The sequence below is a fragment of the Aquarana catesbeiana genome, linkage group LG01, assembly GCF_042186555.1.
Source record: "Aquarana catesbeiana isolate 2022-GZ linkage group LG01, ASM4218655v1, whole genome shotgun sequence".
Taxonomy (NCBI): domain Eukaryota; kingdom Metazoa; phylum Chordata; class Amphibia; order Anura; family Ranidae; genus Aquarana; species Aquarana catesbeiana.
Window position 1 is genome coordinate 17,133,967 of NC_133324.1, and position 19,000 is coordinate 17,152,966.

Here is a 19,000-nt window from a genome sequence, read left to right on the forward strand (position 1 = left end):
CCAGGATTAGGGTGTGCCCAGGCACACCTGGCACACCCCTTGCGCACGCCTATGGAGACCACAGATGACATAACAGAGTAAAAATGGTCAACAACAGGACAATTATACTGAGCAAGACTAGTCCCAAATGTACTGTACTGGAGAGAAAGAGCACAGACTGGGGCTTTACTACAAGAATTAGGTTACAGCAGCGTAAGTGCGGACAGCAGCAGGATATTAATAATCATGCATAATTGGTGTATTCCTAACTTCCTAACTAAGTGTGGAGAATGTGAGTGATATATCGTGAGGTGGTTTAGGTGTACACTGTACTGCACTTAGGTTATTTTACAGCAGGGCAAAAAACAAAAACAAATAAAAGGTTCTTATGCCAAACATAACTTGTGTGCATTCTCACAGGGTGACATACAAAGTTTTACCCTATAGAGGGCGCAGTGGCCAAGTGGTAAGGCGTTGGTCTCGTAAACCAAAGATCATGGGTTCAATCCCCATCTGTGCCTGAGAATTTTAATCACTCTTAGGCCAACTTAATTAACTACAATTTCTGAGGGTTCTCACAGGGTGACACAAAACCATCTCCTCTCTAGAGGGCACTGTGGTAAGATGTTGGTGTTGTAAACCAAAGATCAATTCCAAACCTAATATACTAAGAAATAGGGAAGGTCCTAAGGGGGAACCCTACCCAGCTGTAGGTGTAATTAGTAGGCATGCTTTATAACCGGTACTATACCTGGTATAGCAGTGCAGTTGATGGTCAACATTTTCCTATCCATTACTTTGGAGTTCCTCTGGTACAGATATTTGCTCACTTCAGCATCTCTTAAGTTTTCTTAGATAAATCAATGAACCACATAAATATCACTTATGGTTAACTTGATATGTATTACCTCCAATTGCAAGGATGTTAGTTTAGACTCACATTACAAATACTAATAGAAGAATGCTGGAGCCATCTTTGTTCTGGGATCATCCAGAGTCACCGTCTACTTCCTGGACTGAGATATTGGCTCAGGGATGAAACAACAGTGTAAAATTGTTTAGCAACAGTACAATTATACTGAGCAAAACTAGTCCCAAATGTACGGGAGAAAAAGAGCACAGACTGGGGCTTTACTACAAAAATTAGGTTACAGTAGTGTAAGTGCAGCCAGCAGCAGGATATTAATAATAATGCATAACTGGTTATGCCTAACTTTTATTTTATCTGGAGAGGGAGGTGTGGAGAATGTGAGTGATATAACGTGAGGTGGTTTAGGTGTATACTGTACTGCACTTAGGTTCTTTTCCAATAGGGAGGCGCAGTGGCCAAGTGGTAAGGCGTTGGTCTCATAACCAAAGATCGTGGTTTTGATCCCCACCTGTGCCTCAATCTTTAAACCCAACCAAATCTGCTGAGAGCTATTAACATTTGTGGCAAAGAAAATCTGTGTGAGCTCAGCTTTTTCCTACAAGAATTATAAGACCACAGATGACATAACAGTGTGAAATTGGTCAGCAACAGGACAATTATACTGAGCAAGACTAGTCCCAAATGTACTGGAGAGAAAGAGCACAGACTGTGGCTTTTCTACAAGAATTAAACTACAGTAGTGTAAGTGCAGCCAGCAACAGGATATTAATAATCATGGATAACTGGTGTTTGCCTAACTTTCATTCTGTGTGGAGAATGTGAGTGATATAACGTGAGGTGGTTTAGGTGTACACTGTACTGCACTTAGGTTCTTTTACAGCAGTACAAAAAACAAAAACAAAAGGTTCTCATGCCAAACTTAACTTGTGTGCACTCTCACAGGCTGACATACAAAGTTATGCCCTATAGAGGTGTATGCCTAACTTGTATTTTATCTGGAGAGGGAGGTGTGGAGAATGTGAGTGATATAATGTGAGGTGGTTTAGGTGTACACTATACTGCACTTAGGTTATTTTACAGCAGTACAAAAAAACAAAAACAAATAAAAAGTTCTCATGCCAAACTTAACTTGTGTGCATTCTCACAGGGTGACATACAAAGGTTTGCACTATAGAGGGTGCAGTGGCCAAGTGGTAAGGCGTTGGTCTCGTAAACCAAAGATCATGGGTTCAATCCCCATCTGTGCCTGAGAGTTTTAACTTTTGGCCAACTTAATTAACTACAACTTCTGAGGGTTCTCACAAGGTGACACAAAACCACCTCCTCTCTAGAGGGCACTGTGGTAAGATGTTGGTGTTGTAAACCAAAGATCAATCCCCAACCTAATCTACTAAGAAAGAGGGAAGGTCCCATGGGGGGAACCCTTCCCAGCTGTAGGTGTAATTAGTAGGCATGCTTTAAAACCGGTACTATATCTGTTATAGCAGTGCAGTTAAAGGGGTTGTAAAGGTAAAACTTTTTTCACCTTAATGCATTCTATGCATTAAGGTGAAAAAACTTCTGACAATACCGCCGCCCCCAGCCCCCCCGTTTTACTTACCTGACGCCTCGAAAGTCAGCTTTGCGTTCCCGACAGCTATTCCTCCGCTCACCTTGGCCGCTGATTGGCTACAGTGGATGGATTGGAAGCAGCGCAGCCATTGGCTCGCGCTGCTGTCAATCACATCCAATGACGCGGCGCGCTGGGGGGCGGGGCCGAGTGATACAGTGAGCGGCTATAGCCACCATGTGAGGGAGCTCGCATTAAGGTGGTTAATGCTTGCGGGGAGGAGCTGAAACAGCCGCCGAGGGACCCCAGAAGACCAGGTTCGGGGCCACTCTGTGCAGAACGAGCTGCACAGTGAAGGTAAGTATAACATGTTTGTTATTTTAAAAAAAAAAAAAAATTTCCTTTACAACCCCTTTAATGGTCAACATTTTCCTATCCATTACTTTGGAGTTCCTCTGGTATAGATATTTGCTCCCTCCAGCATCTCTTAAGTTTCCTTAGATAAATCAGTGAACCACATAAATATCACTTATGGTTAACGTGATATGTATTACCTCCAATTGCAAGGATGTTAGTTTAGACTCACAATACAAATACTAATAGAAGAATGCTTGAGCCATCTTTATTCTGGGATCATCCAGAGTCACCGTCTACATCCTGGACTGAGATATTGGCTCAGAGATGAAACAAGGGGGATAGGTGACTGTTAAAGGGGGATAGGTCGCAGTTGGAGGAGGATGGCTGGCTGGGAATAGGATGGATTGGAGGGCCATAGGCTGCTATCTAACACTATACTGGCTGAGAATGGGAAGGTTTCTGTCTGAAGCTGGCCACACAATAGTAAAATTTTTATTAAAAGATTTAGTTTTTGAAAAGTTTGTTTGATTTTCTATTTGTTAAAGGGTCAAGTCAGCATTTCTTTTCAAACAGTGACAAAAAAACACACAAAAATATAATGACCAAATACAACTTGTGTGCTTTCTTAGAGCTTAAGCATAAAAGTATTTTTCCTATAGAGGGCGCAGTGGCCAAGTAGTAAGGCGTCGGTCTTGTAAACCAAAGATCTTGGTTTTGATCCCCATCTGTGCCTCAATCTTTAAACCCAACCTAATCTATTGAGTGCTATAAACATTTGTGGTAAAGAAAACTGTCTGAGCTCAGCTTCTTTCTACAAGAATTATAAGACCACAGATGACATAACAGTGTAAAATTGGTCAGCAACAGGACAATTGTACTGAGCAAGACTAGTCCCAAATGTATGGGAGAGAAAGAGCACAGACTGGGGCTTAACTACAAGAATTAGGTTACAGTAGTGTAAGTGCGGCCAGCAACAGGATATTAATAATCATGGATAACTGGTGTATGCCTAACTATTATTTTATCTGGAGAGGGAGGTGTGGAGAATGTGAGCGATATAACGTGAGGTGGTTTAGGTGTACACTGTATGTTCATGTTCATGGCATGTTCTACTGTGATGTGTTGTGTTGGTGCACTCACATTGCAGTCTTCTCTCCTCAGCGCCGTAACGGAAAATGCCGAGCCGAGGAGAGATGACATCACATCCCCTGCCTCTGTGTATTACACAGAGGCAGGGGAAGATTCTCATTGGCTGGGAGCGATCGCGAGGGGGGGGCCACGAATGGATTGGCTCCCCCTCATCTCTGAACGCTCCCAGACCAAAGCTGACCGCCTCGGGCACTGGGGGGGGGGTCCGATTGGACCCCCCGCCTGCGGGAAGGCAGTCACCTACCAGGTACGTGATTTTGCCTGCCCGTGCCATTCTGCTGACGTATATCAGCGTGAGGCGGTCGTCAAGTGGTTAAAGAGGCGATAAGTTGGGAGGAACCAAAAGAAACTCCAGAGAAACTGAAAAAGTATTTTCCAAACCTCAAAAGAAACCCGGAAACTTTCCCGTTTATCGACAAATTGGACGATTTGATTAAAGAAGATTGGCAAAAGCCCGAAAAAAAGACTAGTCTTAGCAACAGGCTTGCTAAGCTATACCCGCTCAAAGAGCCTAAAGTGAACCCGCTAGTCTCTACTCCAGTAGTGGACGCATCCCTGATGCGCCTGGCTAGGCAGGTAACACTTCCCATTGAGGACGCGGTAATGTTCAGGGAAGTGTTAGACAGAAAGATCTATACTGACCTCAAAAGAGCCTACCTCTCTGCAGGAGGCGCTTGTAGACCAGCCATGGCATTAGTGGCAGTGGGAAGAGCTATTTTCAGCTGGTCTTCTAATGCTGAAAAATTGATCACTGAGAGGGCAGATCAAAAAAAAATAATTAAAGCCCATAATTAAAGCCCTTAGCTTAGTCTTGCAGGAGAATTTGTTGCAGAAGCATCCATAGATACTATCAAGTCTGCATCAAGAGCTATGCTGGCTTCAGTAATGGCCAGGAGGGCACTATGGCTGAAGCCCTGGGCAGCGGATCCTGCCTAGAAATCTAACTGGTGTAGGATTCCATATGATGGAGAAAACCTCTTCGGGGCAAAACTGGATACGGACATTTCAAAAGTGACTGGCGAAAATTCGGGGCTTATTCCTTTGGATAAAAGGCCGAAGCAGCAGAGACCGCCGCCCTTCAGGTGTAATCTCCCGGAAAGATACAGGGATGCGAAATCCTACAGACCCGGAAAGGAATACAGGAGGAGCTGGAAGAACCCTCAGACATCCTTCCTGAAATTCCAGAAACCAAAACCCCCTGCCTCTGGTGAACAGAAGTCCTTTTGAAGGTGTGTCCGCCCAGCCAGCTGTGGTGGGAGCCAGGCTCAAAAAATTCAGGCTGACCTGGGCGGAAACAATAAAGGATCCATGGACAGTAGCCACCATCCAATTCAGGCACAGATGGAGTTTCAATAGGCGAGCCCCGAGAGACCAGTTCTGTTCAACCAACTTTCCAGTGTCACGAGAAAAGAGACTTTTACTAGTGAAATACATCCAGGATCTTCTCCAGAAGCGTGCGATAGTGGAGGTACCATTGCTTCAGAGACAGAAAGGCTTTTACTCCCCACTATTACTGGTCAAGAAAAAGTCAGGGGATCTGTGTCCTGTCCTGGACCTAAAAAACCTCAGCTGGGGAATTCGGGTTGAAAGTTTACAGTCGATTCTTCAGGCCATAAACCTGGGAGACTGGATGCTTTCAGTCGATTTACAGGACGCATATCTTCATATCCCCATTTACGCTGCATTTCAGAAGTTCCTCCGCTTCGCGGTAAAGCACCAGCACTCCCAATTTCAAAGCCTCTCGTTTGGGATTTCTACTGCTCCCAGGACATTCGCAAAAGTCCTATTACCAGAAATAGCTTCCCTGAGGGAAAAAGGGCTAAGAGTTCATCATTACCTGGACGACATCCTCCTCCTTTCAGACAGCCAGGAATCTCTCATTTGCCATCGAAAGATCCTGATTTCCACCCTGCAGAATCTAAGTTGGTTGATAAACTGGGGGAAGAGAAATCTTCAGCCCTCTCAGAGAATGGTCTTCCTGGGAGCAGAGTGGATCTTCCTCAAGAGAAGATCCTTCCCTTGGTCCAGAAAATAAGGAAACTACTCCCGGCCACAACATTACCAGCCAGAGTGTGCCTCAGCATCTTGGGCTCAATGTCAGCAACCATTCCGATGGTCCAATGGGCACAGTGGAACGTAAGACCCTTTCAAAACTCGTTCCTGCACCAGTGGGACGGCATTTCGATGAGTCAGTGAATTGCTATCTCCAAGGAGGTCAAGCAGTCAGTATGGTGGTGGACACGGTTACACAATCTGAAGAGATTCAAACATATAGTCACCCCTCTACAAGAGGTGGTTACCTTGGATGCCAGCATGGAGGGGTGGGGGGCACACTACCAAAATCACGCAGTTCAGGGCCGCTGGCCATTCAAGACGCAGGACATCGTTTCAAACATTCTAGAGATGAAGGCAGCATTCCAAGCCCTGTTGGCCTTCAGCCCCTTTCTAAGGGGAAAACAGGTCCTGTTGAGAATGGACAAAAGAGTGGCTGTCGCCTACATCAACAGACAGGGAGGCACCACAAGTAGCTCCATGATGCAAGAGGTCCGTCCCATCCTTGAGTGGGCACAACTGAATCTGTTGGATCTAAGGGCGGTATATGTCCCGGGCGTCCAGAACCTGCCAGCAGACTCGCTCAGCAGGAATTTAATCTCCAACGAGTGGTCGCGGAGTCATCAGGCCTTCTCCCTCATATCCCAGACCTGGGGGTTGCCGGACATAGATCTAGCAGCAACACCAGCGAACGCGAAGTGCCAGAGATTCCTGTCAAGGGTCACCTTTCCATCGGTGGAGGGGGCAGACTGCCTGCAACACCCTTGGAATTTCTAATTCGGCTACATCTTCCCTCCGACACCTCTCATAGTGAGGTTCCTGCTCAGGCTCAAGAGGTCAATGGCATTGGTAGTAGCAGTGATTCCCTTTTGGCCGAGGAGGCCATGGTTCACTACCCTCCTACAATTGAGCACAGTGGACCCGCTGCCTCTCCCGTTATCGGTGGACTTACTCTCCCAAAGTTATCTCCTTCATCCAAACCCAGAGAAGCTACATCTGATGGCCTGGAAGATGAAAGGTCTAGGTTTCTAGACCAGGGTTGCTCTCAGAAAGTGGTAGAAACCTTACTCCAAGCCAGAAGGCCCACTTCCAATAGTACCTACAGAAGAATCTGGCAAAAATTTGTTATCTTTGCACAGCAGAAATCTTGGGAACCATCCTCTTCGACAGTTTCACAGATTCTGGAATTTCTTCAGTCAGGCCTGGAGAAATGCCTTGGGTCAAGCACTCTGAAAGTGCAGGTGTCAGCCTTATCCGCTTTGACTGGTGTCAAGTGGGCTCAGCATCCTCTTGTCTTTCTCTTCCAAAGGGCTTGTCTAAAAATAAGACCTCCCAGAAAACCTTCCTTCCCGGCCTGAGACCTTTCAATCGTCTTGGAGGCCCTGTCCCAAGGACCCTTTTTTCCATTTGAGAACATCTCCCTTTGGGATCTAACTCTAAAAGTCTTGTTCCTCATTGCCATAACATTGGCAAAAAGAGTTTCAGAGATGCAGGCTTTGCTGGCAAAGGAACCCTACCTAATCTTCTACCCAGACAGGGTAGTCCTGAGGCCCTCGGATCGCTTCATTCCAAAAGTATTCTCCTCCTTCCACTTCAACCAGGAGATTAACCTCCCAGCTCTTACTACGGAGCAAGGCAATCCTCATCCATTGGATGTCAAAGACAACATCTTGGCATACCTTACGGCAACCAGCCCCTTCAACAGCCACCTATCCCCCTTCAACAACCGCCTATCCTGCTCCAACAACTGCCTATCCCCCTTCAACAGTTGCCTATCCTCCTCCAAAAGCCACCTATCCCCCTTCAACAGCCACCTAACCTCCTTCAACAGCCGCCTATCCCCCTTCAACAGCCACCTATCCCCCTTCAACAACCACCTATACTGCTTCAACAACTGCCTATCACCCTTCAACAGTCACCTATCCTCCTCCAACAGCCACCTATCCCCCTCCAATGTGCATTCTCACAGGGTAACATACAAAGCTATACCCTATAGAGGGCGCAGTGGCCAAGTGGTAAGGCGTTGGTCTCGTAAACCAAATAAAATAAAAGTTAGGCATACACCAGTTACACGTGATTATTAATATCCTGCTGCTGGCCGCACTTACACTGCTGTAACCTAATTCTTGTAGTAAAGCCCCAGTCTGTGCTCTTTCTCTTTAGTATATTTGGGACTAGTCTTGCTCAGTATAATTGTCCTGTTGCTGACCAATTTTCCACTGTTATGTCATCTGTGGTCTCATAATTCTTGTAGAAAGAAGCTAAACTCTCACCGATTATCTTTACCACAAATGTTTATAGCACTCAGTAGATTAGGTTGGGTTTAAAGATTGAGGCACAGATGGGGATTGAACCCACGATCTTTGGTTTACGAGACCAAAACTTTGTGTGTCACCCTGAGAGAATGCACACAAGTTATTTTTGGCATCAGAACCTTTTATTTGTTTTTTTTTTTTTTTACTACTGTAAAAGAACCTAAGTGCAGTACAGCGTACACCTAAACCACCACCTCATATTATATCACTCACATTCTTCACACCTCCCTCTCCAGATAAAATATAATTTAAGCATACACCAGTTACACCTATTATCCATGATTATTAATATCATGCTGCTGGCTGCACTTACACTGCTGTAACTTAATTCTTGTAGTAAAGCCCCAGTCTGTGCTCTTTCTCTCCAGTACATTTGGGACTTTTACATTTACGAGACCAACACCTTACCACTTGGCCACTGCACCCTATATAGGAAAAGTGCTTTTATGTTTAAGCTCTAAGAAAGCACACAAGTTGTGTTTGGTCATTATATTTTTGTGTTTTTTTTGTCACTGCAATTGAAGAGAAATGCTGACTTGGCCCTTTAACAAACAAAAAACCAAACAAACTTTTAAAAAACTAAATCTTTTAACCAAATTCTATTATTGTGTGGCCAGCTTCAGACAGAAACCTTCCCATTCTCAGCCAGTATAGTGTTAGATAGCAGCCTATGGCCCTCCAATCCATCCCATTCCCAGACACCCATCCTCCTCCAAATTCCACCTATCCCCCTTTAACAGTCGCCTATCCCCCTTTAGCAGCCACCTATCCCCCTTTAAGAGTCGCCTATCCCCCTTTAACAGCCACCTATCCCCCTCCAATAGCCGGACATCCAGGTCCAACAGCCACCTATCTCCCTCCAACAGCCACTTATCCTCCTCCAAAAGCCACCTATCCCCCTTTAACAGCCACCTATCTCCCTACAACAGCTGCCTATACTCCTCCAAAAGCCACCTATCCCCCTTCAACAGCCACCTATCCTCCTGCAAAAGCCGTCTACCCCCCTTAAACAGCCACCTATCTCCCTTCAACAGCCACCTATCCTGCTCCAACAACTGCCTATCCCCCTTCAACAGTTGCCTATCCTCCTCCAAAAGCCACCTATCCCCCTTCAACAGCCACCTATCCTCCTGCAACAGCCGCCTCTCCCCCTTCAACAACTGCCTATCCCCCTTCAACAGTCGCCTATCCTCCTCCAACAGCCACCTATCCTCCTCCAATGTGCATTCTCACAGGGTGACATAAAAAACTATACCCTATAGAGGGCGCAGTGGCCAAGTGGTAAGGCGTTGGTCTCGTAATCCAAAGATCATGGGTTCAATCCCCATCTGTGCCTCAATATTTAAACCCAACCTAGTGCTAAAATACATTTGTAGTAAAGATAATCTGTGTGAGCTCAGCTTCTTTCTACAATAATTATGAGACCACAGATGACATAACAGTGTAAAATTGGTCAGCAACAGGACAATTATACTGAGCAAGACTAGTCCCGAATGTACTATACTGGAGAGAAAGTTCAGAGACTGGGGTTTTACTACAAGAATTAGGTTACAGCAGTGTAAGTGCGGCCAGCAGCAGGATATTAATAATCGTGTATAATAGGTGTAACCGGTGTATGCCTAGATTCTATTTTATCTGGAGAGGGAGGTGTGGAGAATGTGAGTGATATAATGTGAGGTGGTTTAGGTGTGCACTGTACTGCACTTAGGTTTTTTTACAGCAGTACAAAAAAACAAAAACAAATAAAAGGTTCTAATGCCAAACATAACTTGTGTGCATTCTCACAGGGTGACATACAAAAGAATGCTGAGTAGAGGGCACAGTGGCCAAGTGGTAAGGCCTTGGTCTCGTAAACCAAAGATCATGGGTTCAATCCCCATCTGTGCCTCAATCTTTAAACCCAACCTAATCTACTAAGTGCTATAAACATTTGTAGTAAAGATAATCTGTGTGAGCTCAGCTTCTTTCTACAATAATTATGAGACCACAGATGACATAACAGTGTAAAATTGGTCAGCAACAGGACAATTATACTGAGCAAGACTAGTCCCGAATGTACTATACTGGAGAGAAAGTTCAGAGACTGGGGTTTTACTACAAGGATTAGGTTACAGAGGTGTAAGTGCGGCCAGCAGCAGGATATTAATAATCATGCATAATAGGTGTAACTGGTGTATGCCTAACTTTTATTTTATCTGGAGTGGGAGGTGTGGAGAATTTGGGTGATAAAATTGTGAGGTGGTTTAAGTGTGCACTGTACTGCACTTAGGTTCTTTTACAGCAGTACAAAAAACAAAAACAAATAATAGGTTCTCATGCCAAACATAACTTGTGTGCATTCTCACAGGGTGACATACAAATTTACACGCTGTAGAGGGCGCAGTGGCCAAGTGGTAAGGCGTTGGTCTCGTAAACCAAAGATCGTGGGTTCAACCCCCATCTGTGCCTCAATCTTTAAACCCAACCTAATCTTCTGAGTGTGGTAAACATAATCTGTGTGAGTTCAGCTTATTTCTACAAGAATTATGAGACTGCAGATGACCTAACAGTGTAAAATTAGCCAGCAACAGGACAATTATACTGAGCAAGACTAGTCCCAAATGTACTGGAGAGAAAAAGCACGGACAGTGGTTTTACTACAAGAATTAGGTTACAGCAGTGTAAGTGCGGCCAGCAGCAGGATGTTAATAATCATGCATAATAGGTGTAACCGGTGTATGCCTAGCTTTTACTTTATCTGGAGAGGGAGGTGTGGAGAATGTGAGTGATATAATGTGAGGTGGTTTAGGTGTGCACTGCACTGCACTTAGGTTCTTTTACAGCAGTACAAAAAACAAATACAAGGTTCTCATGCCAAACATAACTTGTGTGCATTCTCACAGGGTGACATACAAACTTACACCCTGTAGAGGGCGCAGTGGCCAAGTGGTAAGGCGTTGGTCTCGTAAACCAAAGATCGTGGGTTCAATCCCCATCTGTGCCTCAATCTTTAAACCCAACCTAATATTCTGAGTGTGGTAAACATAATCTGTGTGAGTTCAGCTTATTTCTACAAGAGTTATGAGACCGCAGATGACCTAACAGTGTAAAATTAGTCAGCAACAGGACAATTATACTGAGCAAGACTAGTCCCAAATGTACTGGGGAGAAAAAGCACGGACAGTGGTTTTACTACAAGAATTAGGTTACAGCAGTGTAAGTGTGGCCAGCAGCAGGATGTTAATAATCATGCATAATAGGTGTAACTGGTGTATGCCTAGCTTTTACTTTATCTGGAGAGGGAGGTGTGGAGAATGTGAGTGATATAATGTGAGGTGGTTTAGGTGTGCACTATACTGCACTTAGGTTCTTTTACAGCAGTACAAAAAACAAAAACAAATAATAGGTTCTCATGCCAAACATAACTTGTGTGCATTCTCACAGGGTGACATACAAATTTACAACCTGTAGAGGGCGCAGTGGCCAAGTGGTAAGGCGTTGGTCTCGTAAACCAAAGATCGTGGGTTCAACCCCCATCTGTGCCTCAATCTTTAAACCCAACCTAATCTTCTGAGTGTGGTAAACATAATCTGTGTGAGTTCAGCTTATTTCTACAAGAATTATGAGACCGCAGATGACCTAACAGTGTAAAATTAGCCAGCAACAGGACAATTATACTGAGCAAGACTAGTCCCAAAAGTACTGGAGAGAAAAAGCACGGACTGGGGTTTTACTACAAGAATTAGGTTACAGCAGTGTAAGTGCGGCCAGCAGCAGGATGTTAATAATCATGTATAATAGGTGTAACTGGTGTATGCCTAACTCTTATTTTATCTGAAAAGGGAGGTGTGGAGAATTTGGGTGATATAATGTGAGGTGGTTTAAGTGTGCACTGTACTGCACTTAGGTTCTTTTACAGCAGTACAAAAAACAAAAACAAATACAAGGTTCTCATGCCAAACATAACTTGTGTGCTTTCTCACAGGGTGACATACAAATTTACACCCTGTAGAGGGCGCCGTGGCCAAGTGGTAAGGCGTTGGTCTCGTAAACCAAAGATCGTGGGTTCAATCCCCATCTGTGTCTCAATCTTTAAACCCAACCTAATCTTCTGAGTGTGGTAAACATAATCTGTGTGAGTTCAGCTTATTTCTACAAGAATTACGAGACCGCAGATGACCTAACAGTGTAAAATTAGTCAGCAACAGGACAATTATACTAAGCAAGACTAGTCCCAAATGTACTGGAGAGAAAAAGCACGGACTGGGGTTTTACTACAAGAATTAGGTTACAGCAGTGTAAGTGCGGCCAGCAGCAGGATGTTAATAATCATGCATAATAGTTGTAACTGGTGTATGCCTAGCTTTTACTTTATCTGGAGAGGGAGGTGTGGAGAATGTGAGTGATATAATGTGAGGTGGTTTAAGTGTGCACTGTACTGCACTTGGGTTCTTTTACAGCAGTAGAAAAAACAAAAACAAATAAAAGGTTCTCATGCTAAACATAACTTGTGCGTTTTCTCACAGGGTGACATACAAAATTATGCCCTGTAGAGGGCGCAGTGGCCAATTGGTAAGGCGTTGGTCTCGTAAACCAAAGATCGTGGGATCAATCCCCATCTATGCATCAATTTTTAAACCCAACCTAATCTACAGAGTGCTGTAAACATTTGTGGTAAAGATAAACTGTGTGAGCTCAGCTTCTTTCTATAAGAATTATGAGACCACAGATCACATAACAGTGTAAAATTAGTCAGCAACAGGACAATTATACTGAGCAAGACTAGTCCCAAATGTACTGGAGAGAAAAAGCACAGACTGGGGCTTTACTACAAGAATTAGGTTACAGAGGTGTAAGTGCGGCCAGCAGCAGGATGTTAATAATCATGTGTAACTGGTGTATGCCTAACTTTTATTTTATCTGGAGAGGTAAGTAGTAAGTCGTTGGTCTCTTAATCCAAAGAACGTGGGTTCAATCCCCATCTGTGCCTCAATCTTTAAACCCAACCTAATCTACTGACTGCTGTAAAAATTTGTGGTAAAAGATAATCTGTGTGAGTTCAGCTTCTTTCTAAAAGAATTATGAGACCACAGATGACATAACAGTGTAAAATTGGTCAGCAACAGTACAATTATACTGAGCAAGACTAGTCCCAAATGTACTGGAGAGAAAAAGCACAGACTGGGGCTTTACTACAAGAATTAGGTTACAGACGTGTAAGTGTGGGCAGCAGCATGATGTCAATAATCATGCATAATAGATGTAACCGGTGTATGCCTAACTTTTATTTTATCTGGAGAGGGAGGTGTGGAGAATGTGAGTGATATAATGTGAGGTGGTTTAGGTGTGCACTGTACTGCACTTAGGTTATTAACAGCAGTACAAAAAACAAATAAAAGGTTCTCATGCCAAACATAACTTGTGTGCATTCTCACAGGGTGACATACAAAATTAGGCCTTGTAGAGGGCGCAGTGGCCAAGTGGTAAGGCGTTGGTCTCGTGAACCGAAGATTGTGGGTTCAATCCCCATCTGTGCCTCAATCTTTAAACCCAACCTAATCTACTGAGTGCTGTAAACATTTGTGGCAAAGATAATCTGTGTGAGTTCAGCTTCTTTCTATAAGAATTGTGAGACCACGGATGACATAACAGTGTAAAATTGGTCAGCAACAGCACAATTATACTGAGCAGGACTAGTCCCACATGTACTGGAGAGAAAAAGCACATACTGGGGCTTTACTACAAGAATTAGGTTACAGAGGTGTAAGTGTGGGCAGCAGCATGATATTAATAATCATGCGTAACGGGTGTATGCCTGACTTTTATTTTATCTGGAGAGGGAGGTGTGGAGAATTTGAGTGATATAATGTGAGGTGGTTTAGGTGTGCACTGTACTGCACTTAGGTTCTTTTACAGCAGTACAAAAAACAAAAACAAATACAAGGTTCTCATGCCAAACATAACTTGTGTGCATTCTCACAGGGTGACATACAAATTTACACCCTGTAGAGGGCGCAGTGGCCAAGTGGTAAGGCGTTGGTCTCGTAAACCAAAGATCGTGGGTTCAATCCCCATCTGTGCCTCAATCTTTAAACCCAACCTAATCTTCTGAGTGTGGTAAACATAATCTGTGTGAGTTCAGCTTCTTTCTACAAGAATTATGAGACAGCAGATGACCTAACAGTGTAAAATTAGTCAGCAACAGGACAATTATACTGAGCAAGATTAGTCCCAAATGTACTGAAGAGAAAAAGCACAGACTGGGGTTTTACTACAAGAGTTAGGTTACAGCAGTGTAAGTGCGGCCAGCAGCAGGATGTTAATAATCACAGATGACATAACAGTGTAAAATTAGTCAGCAACAGGGCAATTATACTGAGGAAGACTAGTCCCAAATGTACTGGAGAGAAAGAGCACAGACTGGGGCTTTACTACAAGAATTAGGTTACAGCAGTGTAAGTGCGGCCAGCAGCAGGATGTTAATAATCATGTGTAACTGGTGTATGCCTAACTTTTATTTTATCTGGAGAGGTAAGTAGTAAGTCGTTGGTCTCTTAATCCAAAGATCGTGGGTTCAATCCCCATCTGTGCCTCAATCTTTAAACCCATCCTAATCTACTGAGTGCTGTAAACATTTGTTACAAAAATAATCTGTGTGAGTTCAGCTTCTTTCTATAAGAATTATGAGACCACAGATGACAGAACAGTGTAAAATCGGTCAGCAACAGCACAATGATACTGAGCAGGACTAGTCCCACATGTACTGGAGAGAAAAAGCACATACTGGGGCTTTACTACAAGAATTAGGTTACAGAGGTGTAAGTGTGGGCAGCAGCATGATATCAATAATCATGCATAATAGGTGTAACGGGTGTATGCCTGACTTTTATTTTATCTGGAGAGGGAGGTGTGGAGAATTTGAGTGATATAATGTGAGGTGGTTTAGGTGTGCACTGCACTGCACTTAGGTTCTTTTACAGCAGTACAAAAAACAAAAACAAATACAAGGTTCTCATGCCAAACATAACTTGTGTGCATTCTCACAGGGTGACATACAAATTTACACCCTGTAGAGGGCGCAGTGGCCAAGTGGTAAGGCGTTGGTCTCGTAAACCAAAGATCGTGGGTTCAATCCCCATCTGTGCCTCAATCTTTAAACCCAACCTAATATTCTGAGTGTGGTAAACATAATCTGTGTGAGTTCAGCTTATTTCTACAAGAGTTATGAGACCGCAGATGACCTAACAGTGTAAAATTAGTCAGCAACAGGACAATTATACTGAGCAAGACTAGTCCCAAATGTACTGGGGAGAAAAAGCACAGACAGTGGTTTTACTACAAGAATTAGGTTACAGCAGTGTAAGTGTGGCCAGCAGCAGGATGTTAATAATCATGCATAATAGGTGTAACTGGTGTATGCCTAGCTTTTACTTTATCTGGAGAGGGAGGTGTGGAGAATGTGAGTGATATAATGTGAGGTGGTTTAGGTGTGCACTATACTGCACTTAGGTTCTTTTACAGCAGTACAAAAAACAAAAACAAATAATAGGTTCTCATGCCAAACATAACTTGTGTGCATTCTCACAGGGTGACATACAAATTTACACCCTGTAGAGGGCGCAGTGGCCAAGTGGTAAGGCGTTGGTCTCGTAAACCAAAGATCGTGGGTTCAACCCCCATCTGTGCCTCAATCTTTAAACCCAACCTAATCTTCTGAGTGTGGTAAACATAATCTGTGTGAGTTCAGCTTATTTCTACAAGAATTATGAGACCGCAGATGACCTAACAGTGTAAAATTAGCCAGCAACAGGACAATTATACTGAGCAAGACTAGTCCCAAATGTACTGGAGAGAAAAAGCACGGACTGGGGTTTTACTACAAGAATTAGATTACAGAGGTGTAAGTGTGGGCAGCAGCATGATATCAATAATCATGCATAATAGGTGTAACGGGTGTATGCCTGACTTTTATTTTATCTGGAGAGGGAGATGTGGAGAATTTGAGTGATATAATGTGAGGTGGTTTAGGTGTGCACTGCACTGCACTTAGGTTCTTTTACAGCAGTACAAAAAACAAAAACAAATACAAGGTTCTCATGCCAAACATAACTTGTGTGCATTCTCACAGGGTGACATACAAATTTACACCCTGTAGAGGGCGCAGTGGCCAAGTGGTAAGGTGTTGGTCTCGTAAACCAAAGATTGTGGGTTCAATCCCCATCTGTGCCTCAATCTTTAAACCCAACCTAATCTTCTGAGTGTGGTAAACATAATCTGTGTGAATTCTTTCTACAAGAATTATGAGACAGCAGATGACCTAACAGTGTAAAATTAGTCAGCAACAGGACAATTATACTGAGCAAGATTAGTCCCAAATGTACTGGAGAGAAAAAGCACGGACTGGGGTTTTACTACAAGAATTAGGTTACAGCAGTGTAAGTGCGGCCAGCAGCAGGATGTTAATAATCACAGATGACATAACAGTGTAAAATTAGTCAGCAACTGTAGAGGGTGCAGTGGCCAAGTGGTAAGGCGTTGGTCTCGTAAACCAAATATCGTGAGTTCAATCCCTGTCTGTCCCTCAATCTTTAAACCCAACCTAATCTACTGAGTGCTGTAAACATTTGTGGTAAAGATAATCTGTGTGAGTTCAGCTTCTTTCTACAAGAATTATGAGACCACAGATGACATAACAGTGTAAAACTGGTCAGCAAGAGCACAATTATACTGAGCAAGACTAGTCCCGAATGTACTGTACTGGAGAGAAAAAGCACAGACTGGGGCTTTACTACAAGAATTTGGTTACAGAGGTGTAAGTGTGGGCAGCAGCAGGATATTAATAATAGGTGTAACCGGTGTATGCCCAGCTTTTATTTTATCTGGAGAGGGAGGTGTGGAGAATGTGAGTGATATAATGTGAGGTGGTTTAGGTGTGCACTGTACTGCACTTAGGTTCTTTTACAGCAGTACAAAAAACAAAAACAAATAAAAGGTTCTCATGCTAAACATAACTTGTGTGCTTTCTCACAGGGTGACATACAAAATTATGCCCTGTTGAGGGCGCAGTGGCCAACTGGTAAGGCGTTGGTCTCGTAAACCAAAGATCGTGGGATCAATCCCCATCTGTGCATCAATTTTTAAATCCAACCTAATCTACTGAGTGCTGTAAACATTTGCGGTAAAGATAAACTGTGTGAGCTCAGCTTCTTTCTATAAGAATTATGAGACCACAGATCACATAACAGTGTAAAATTAGTCAGCAACAGGACAATTATACTGAGCAAGACTAGTCCCAAATGTACTGGAGAGAAAAAGCACAGACTGGGGCTTTACTACAAGAATTAGGTTACAGAGGTGTAAGTGCGGCCAGCAGCAGGATGTTAATAATCATGTGTAACTGGTGTATGCCTGACTTTTATTTTATCTGGAGAGGTAAGTAGTAAGTCGTTGGTCTCTTAATCCAAAGAACGTGGGTTCAATCCCCATCTGTGCCTCAATCTTTAAACCCAACCTAATCTACTGACTGCTGTAAACATTTGTGGTAAAGATAATCTGTGTGAGTTCAGCTTCTTTCTAAAAGAATTATGAGACCACAGATGACATAACAGTGTAAAATTGGTCAGCAACAGCACAATTATACTGAGCAAGACTAGTCCCAAATGTACTGGAGAGAAAAAGCACAGACTGGGGCTTTACTACAAGAATTAGGTTACAGCAGTGTAAGTGCGGCCAGCAGCAGGATGTTAATAATCATGTATAATAGGTGTAACTGGTGTATGCCTAACTTTTATTTTATCTGGAGAGGGAGGTGTGGAGAATTTGGGTGATATAATGTGAGGTGGTTTAAGTGTGCACTGTACTGCACTTAGGTTCTTTTACAGCAGTACAAAAAACAAAAACAAATACAAGGTTCTCATGCCAAACATAACTTGTGTGCATTCTCACAGGGTGACATACAAATTTACAACCTGTAGAGGGCGCAGTGGCCAAGTGGTAAGGCGTTGGTCTCGTAAACCAAAGATCGTGGGTTCAACCCCCATCTGTGCCTCAATCTTTAAACCCAACCTAATCTTCTGAGTGTGGTAAACATAATCTGTGTGAGTTCAGCTTATTTCTACAAGAATTATGAGACCGCAGATGACCTAACAGTGTAAAATTAGCCAGCAACAGGACAATTATACTGAGCAAGACTAGTCCCAAAAGTACTGGAGAGAAAAAGCACGGACTGGGGTTTTACTACAAGAATTAGGTTACAGCAGTGTAAGTGCGGCCAGCAGCAGGATGTTAATAATCATGTATAATAGGTGTAACTGGTGTATGCCTAACTCTTATTTTATCTGAAAAGGGAGGTGTGGAGAATTTGGGTGATATAATGTGAGGTGGTTTAAGTGTGCACTGTACTGCACTTAGGTTCTTTTACAGCAGTACAAAAAACAAAAACAAATACAAGGTTCTCATGCCAAACATAACTTGTGTGCTTTCTCACAGGGTGACATACAAATTTACACCCTGTAGAGGGCGCCGTGGCCAAGTGGTAAGGCGTTGGTCTCGTAAACCAAAGATCGTGGGTTCAATCCCCATCTGTGTCTCAATCTTTAAACCCAACCTAATCTTCTGAGTGTGGTAAACATAATCTGTGTGAGTTCAGCTTATTTCTACAAGAATTACGAGACCGCAGATGACCTAACAGTGTAAAATTAGTCAGCAACAGGACAATTATACTAAGCAAGACTAGTCCCAAATGTACTG

The 19,000-nt window shown here is 43.4% G+C and overlaps 16 non-coding genes across 16 annotated transcripts; all 16 read left to right on the forward strand.

Annotated features, from left to right (window-relative positions):
• The first annotated feature begins 428 nt into the window (after positions 1–428).
• TRNAT-CGU (transfer RNA threonine (anticodon CGU)) lies at positions 429–500 on the forward strand. Its single transcript has one exon. It is a non-coding gene; the product is annotated as a tRNA-Thr (tRNA).
• Positions 501–2,026: 1,526 nt separating this feature from the next.
• Positions 2,027–2,098, forward strand: TRNAT-CGU (transfer RNA threonine (anticodon CGU)). Its single transcript has one exon. It is a non-coding gene; the product is annotated as a tRNA-Thr (tRNA).
• A 7,438-nt stretch (positions 2,099–9,536) lies between these two features.
• Positions 9,537–9,608, forward strand: TRNAT-CGU (transfer RNA threonine (anticodon CGU)). Its single transcript has one exon. It is a non-coding gene; the product is annotated as a tRNA-Thr (tRNA).
• A 480-nt stretch (positions 9,609–10,088) lies between these two features.
• TRNAT-CGU (transfer RNA threonine (anticodon CGU)) lies at positions 10,089–10,160 on the forward strand. The gene has a single exon. It is a non-coding gene; the product is annotated as a tRNA-Thr (tRNA).
• A 488-nt stretch (positions 10,161–10,648) lies between these two features.
• Positions 10,649–10,720, forward strand: TRNAT-CGU (transfer RNA threonine (anticodon CGU)). The gene has a single exon. It is a non-coding gene; the product is annotated as a tRNA-Thr (tRNA).
• Positions 10,721–11,183: 463 nt separating this feature from the next.
• On the forward strand, positions 11,184–11,255 carry TRNAT-CGU (transfer RNA threonine (anticodon CGU)). The gene has a single exon. It is a non-coding gene; the product is annotated as a tRNA-Thr (tRNA).
• A 469-nt stretch (positions 11,256–11,724) lies between these two features.
• TRNAT-CGU (transfer RNA threonine (anticodon CGU)) lies at positions 11,725–11,796 on the forward strand. Its single transcript has one exon. It is a non-coding gene; the product is annotated as a tRNA-Thr (tRNA).
• Positions 11,797–12,265: 469 nt separating this feature from the next.
• Positions 12,266–12,337, forward strand: TRNAT-CGU (transfer RNA threonine (anticodon CGU)). Its single transcript has one exon. It is a non-coding gene; the product is annotated as a tRNA-Thr (tRNA).
• A 1,380-nt stretch (positions 12,338–13,717) lies between these two features.
• On the forward strand, positions 13,718–13,789 carry TRNAT-CGU (transfer RNA threonine (anticodon CGU)). Its single transcript has one exon. It is a non-coding gene; the product is annotated as a tRNA-Thr (tRNA).
• A 473-nt stretch (positions 13,790–14,262) lies between these two features.
• TRNAT-CGU (transfer RNA threonine (anticodon CGU)) lies at positions 14,263–14,334 on the forward strand. Its single transcript has one exon. It is a non-coding gene; the product is annotated as a tRNA-Thr (tRNA).
• A 992-nt stretch (positions 14,335–15,326) lies between these two features.
• TRNAT-CGU (transfer RNA threonine (anticodon CGU)) lies at positions 15,327–15,398 on the forward strand. The gene has a single exon. It is a non-coding gene; the product is annotated as a tRNA-Thr (tRNA).
• A 469-nt stretch (positions 15,399–15,867) lies between these two features.
• Positions 15,868–15,939, forward strand: TRNAT-CGU (transfer RNA threonine (anticodon CGU)). Its single transcript has one exon. It is a non-coding gene; the product is annotated as a tRNA-Thr (tRNA).
• A 469-nt stretch (positions 15,940–16,408) lies between these two features.
• On the forward strand, positions 16,409–16,480 carry TRNAT-CGU (transfer RNA threonine (anticodon CGU)). The gene has a single exon. It is a non-coding gene; the product is annotated as a tRNA-Thr (tRNA).
• Positions 16,481–17,310: 830 nt separating this feature from the next.
• TRNAT-CGU (transfer RNA threonine (anticodon CGU)) lies at positions 17,311–17,384 on the forward strand. Its single transcript has one exon. It is a non-coding gene; the product is annotated as a tRNA-Thr (tRNA).
• Positions 17,385–18,227: 843 nt separating this feature from the next.
• Positions 18,228–18,299, forward strand: TRNAT-CGU (transfer RNA threonine (anticodon CGU)). The gene has a single exon. It is a non-coding gene; the product is annotated as a tRNA-Thr (tRNA).
• Positions 18,300–18,768: 469 nt separating this feature from the next.
• On the forward strand, positions 18,769–18,840 carry TRNAT-CGU (transfer RNA threonine (anticodon CGU)). Its single transcript has one exon. It is a non-coding gene; the product is annotated as a tRNA-Thr (tRNA).
• Positions 18,841–19,000: the final 160 nt, after the last annotated feature.